This window comes from Engystomops pustulosus, chromosome 8 (genome assembly GCF_040894005.1).
Source record: "Engystomops pustulosus chromosome 8, aEngPut4.maternal, whole genome shotgun sequence".
In the NCBI taxonomy this organism is placed as follows: Eukaryota; Metazoa; Chordata; class Amphibia; order Anura; family Leptodactylidae; genus Engystomops; species Engystomops pustulosus.
Genome location: NC_092418.1, coordinates 88,065,321 through 88,070,232, shown reverse-complemented (window position 1 = coordinate 88,070,232; position 4,912 = coordinate 88,065,321).

The window sequence follows — 4,912 nt, the reverse complement described above, 5'->3', positions numbered from 1 at the left end:
ACGAGCCTTGGAACTTAATTTAAATATAATATTATAGAATAAAATATTTCTAGATTTGTACATGTATTTTAACCCCTGAACAAGTGTAAAGTAAAACATTATTGCAAAATAATAGTTTTAAGATAATATAACCAGGCATAATAGGAAACCAGATGGACTGATGCAACTCCCTTCTCTTTGTGAAATAACAGAGGTGTAAAAAAAAAATCACTGTATTGGACAAGGCCTTGAAAAAGTGTGATTCTATCATTAAAATTCTCTGGTATTTGACAATTCTGACCAAATACTCTCTCATTTTTCTACTTGAAAATGATGATAAATTAAATAAAGTATATTGGACACTTTTATTCATGAAGAGATATAGAAGGAAACTTCTATAATTACCTTTTCTTGGTGTTTGCAAAATGGATTTTACATACTTTTTTAAAAAATATGACGCACACTTCTCCGCTACATCTGTATGTCTCGTACTATATTATTAAACAACTACAATCCCGATATAGATACATCATGACATAACCTGTCATACATAGCAATCGCTTTATCTGCTTGGTAAAGTGTATTCTTCACCGTGAAAATAGAATCTGGTTCCCAATTTCTAGGAACGTTTCTAGGAAATGATCCTAAAAACGGATTCTATTCAAAACCACAGTATCCACGTAAAAAATAAAAACCTTTACACATAGATTTTTGACACTGCGGTTATGTCCTATTGATGGTAATGAGGAGAAAAATGGACCAAAGCACCACATATACAGCGCAATGTAATTATACAAATCCTCAGCACATCCTGAAATCAGTGCAGCATCCTATAAATGACCTTTTACACTGTATATGTGACCGATGCAGGAGAGAAAGCAGGAGAATGGATGATACGCCCCAGAATCACTTTGCAAATTTTAAATATAATCATATATACTGTATAAAACATATATTATATACCGTATATTATAGACCAATCATATCAACTTCCATTGTCTTTCATGACCCTAATATCATGCACGCTCCGGGAGGGTATAGTTTTATTTCATTTTGGCATTTTTGATGATTCTGTATTTGGATTTTTTTTAAAAACGTAATATATAATCTACATACTGTGTATTATGTTATCTGTCAAACATTTCTCTTCAATTCAGTAACAATGTATCAATTTCCTCTAAACAAGATCGTGATGCCGTTAAAATATCAAATCATTTTGTAACGGCTCCGTCGGAACGACATAGGACAATGCAGAATTAGACAAAATACGGAACACAAAGCATATGGACGTGTAATAAAATCGGCGAGGTGTTGCGCAATGCAAACAGATGTGCGCCAAATTACAGTATAAGGTTAAAAGCTGAATGTTAAATTCCATCTGGCGGTGTATGCGTTAAGTAGACCTCCTTTTCACCTTCGCCCATCCCCCCCCCCAGTCCTTCGCTTTCCTGCATCAAATGAATAGCCGCATGATGTTCATAATAACCTCAGATTTACTAGGTTATGTGTTAGATACTATCCTGAACGCACACATCAATCACATGCTTCATTTATTTTAGGTCTTGCTTGTACGGCAGGCTGGCATTTGTCTCTATCTTTTATTTCGCTTCCTCTAATATCAGTCAGGTTTCAGAAGGGTGAAACTGCATATTCCTTATGTGTGGATTGGAGCGCCCCCTAGTGGCTGTCGCACTGTCTCGTCCTGCATTATGGCAAGTGCATTTCGGGGTCATCTGGTGGTGAAGCTTATCAATTTAACATGTGAAAGTCCAGAAGAAGCAGAAATTTTGCACTTGAACGTGAGCCGAGGAATGAATTACCGTACATTTCGGGTTCCCTTTGGGTTTCTGACTCTTCCTCGATGGGATAAATAGAACTAACAATGTCTGGAGGCAAATAGGAAGACTGGTTGTAGAATTGATGATTTTTTTAATATTGTCATATAAAAATGATAATGGTAATCTACTAAAATATGGAACATATGCATAATACAGATGATGTTAAAATGAGAAAAAATGGTACAATGCGGTGGATACATATAGGTCAATAATATCCAAAATCGCCCCAAGGCAAGGGACACGCTGGCTGTAAGCACCGCAGGTTAGGAACTGCGAATTCGCCAATGTATAACCTGGGGTGATTTACAGCTGCAGCACAGCGCTTGAAATCCCATCCTCATGCTTCGATCTGCAGCAACTCAATTTACGATGTAGATGTGACACACAGATTTCAACTCTTGTGATCAATTTCCACCACAACAAAACAGCCCATTTTGGCTGGGAACACACTGGACAGAAGTGCTGTGGATATTTCGCAGTGATTCTGGTCGCAGATAAAGCCCACCAAAAAACGTCAGGTTTTTGCTGCAGCTCACCTGTGGTGGGGTATACTGGGGGGGAAGTGTTCAACCTTTACATTGCTAAAGTTTAATTCTGCACTAAAAATCCACAGCACTACTGTATTTTTCGGACTATAAGGCACACGAAAAATCCTATGATTTTCTCAGAAATCAAAGGTGCGCCTTATAGTCCAGTGCACCTTACATATGAACCTGCTTACAGACAACAGCTGCCTTGAACTGTGCACAGATCTGCCACCTGCTGGTCATTCATCCTTACAATCAGGTGCACCTTATAATCTGGTGCGCTTAATATAGGAACCTAGATGTTTTAGCAGGCATTTATTGATGGTGCGCCTTATAATCCGATGCACCTTATAGTCCAAAAAATACAGTAATTGGCAAATTGACATGCTGAAGATTCCGAATCGAAATAGAAGTTATTGTATGCTGCAGGTTTTCATGGAGCATTTGGGTAAGATTTGTAAAAACGTCATCCACAACGCTTTACTGTTAATTGCTGAAGGGTTAGCCACCAATGATTCCACCGTACCTAGCACCACCCACCAATGATTCCACCATACCTAGCATCACCCACCAATGATTCCTCTGTACCTAGCACCACGGTAGGATTAAGGACGCTGCTCCATCCAAAACGCATCAACTTTATGTACCTTGTGCACATTACCCTGTTTTTTTCTAATCATGGAATAAAAGTTTAATGTTTTTAATGGACTCGCTGGATCACCTTCTCTTGGGATCTTCATAGAGCACCACAGCAGCAATTACATCCTGCGTTTCTTGTGCCTTACCTTCAAGTTACCTGCACATGAACAAGTGCATTTCACAGGCAACAAAGTAGGGGGCCCATGTTTGATTGGCAGAGCTCTGAGTTTTGCATCCCGGGAAGTGGAAATTTGAGATGTGGAAATCAGGGCCATGTGTATGAGACCAAACATGCAGATTTGTGTTAGGCATTGGTTCACTATGAACCAAGTACTCCCATACACTGCACTGTGCTTGGTCCATGGGATCTGGTCAGCACACGGAGCGAATACGTTACTGTGCAGGTAGCCTTAAAGGAAATCTACCACTTGGGTGGCAAGCCTTTTCACCAAACCACTTACTGCTCGGTGCTACCCCTTCCTTCCAATTCCCCTTCTCCAAGAGCCAAGGACATCATCGGCTTTGGGGAGTTCTTATGCACATGCGTTCGGACTGCCTTATACAGTTGGCTGCCTTATACAGAGGCTGAACGTGGATGAGCAAGAACTCCCAAAGCCAGGTATTGTCCTTGGCTCTTGGAGAAGGGGAATGAGTTGGAGGGGAGGCAGGAGGTGTGTATAATTAGCAATGGCTAGAGCGCCGAAGAGACCTACCCCACAGCGCCTGACACTGATTTAAAAGACATTTTTTGGCAAAATTAATAGGTTTTTAAGATGATCAAGATATGATCCCTTATCAGCACAGCAGCACCAAGCAGTAAGTGGCTTTGGTTAAAATGCCTGCTACCCAAGTGGTAGATTTCCTTTAAGGTGATTCTTACAACTGGAACCTCTGCAGCACATTGTGCAAAAAGGACATTCAGCTGCAGAAAAGTTTTGTGGAATGGCTGTGGTATTGACCAGAGTTGTAATTCTGCAGTCATTTCACTGCAATTTTGCTGCCATCAGAGCTCAACCTCTGTGGTGCTTATTCCATATCAGGAATGACGTGCTCAAGGAAAACCTGTGTAGAGTACACTAGTTGTGTGCAGATGGTATGAGCCGTTTTTCTGTCTGTGGACTATCAGTAGAAAAAAATGGACAGCACCCAGAGCCGACACAGTCCATGGAATCCTTGAAATGTAACACTGAGTTACATCCCATAAGATTTCTTTTTTCACTATTTTTATTACATGTTAGGACCGGAAGTCAATGGAATTTGATGGAAGTCAATGGATCTTTGTGGTTTGTAAAATGGATAGATTGTGTAAAACGGCTATTCAAACAGGTGAAGATCCAGGTTACAATCTGCCCGGCTTTCCAACACAGATTCTGACTGAGATGTCTAATATTTCTAATTTTATTTTAATGGGATGTTGATTTTGCCACTGATTTTCTCAATAAAAAAAAATGAGTGGAAAAATCTGTTGAGTATTGAGAAGTTTTATCCTGATAAATGGACACATTTTTGGGTCTTTCTATGCAGTTTTTGATCTGAGCCCAAGAGTGGGGTCATATAAGGTAATTACCTGTCTATAATAGATGATGCATCACCTATTTTCTATTAATTCTGTTCCTGTTGTGAATAAAAAGGAAAGTAAAATCACATTTGGATTTTATGAGTGGATGTCAGATCTGCCCAAGATTTTGAGTTCCAAGAGCAAAGGTCTGTGCGTGCAGCAGTCCATTCTGCCATATTTTGTGTTCTTCCTTTTGTGGCTTGAAAAACTGCATAAAAAAACCTGAACATGTAAATTCACACTAAAGCCGGCTGCAGAAATATGAGTTCAGCCTTGAATGATACAGAAATAAGAAGCATGGACGCCCTGTCTACCGGCAAAACTGCAGTGCTGGGACTGTAAGTATCGTAGCAGCACCAGTGCTGCAGTTT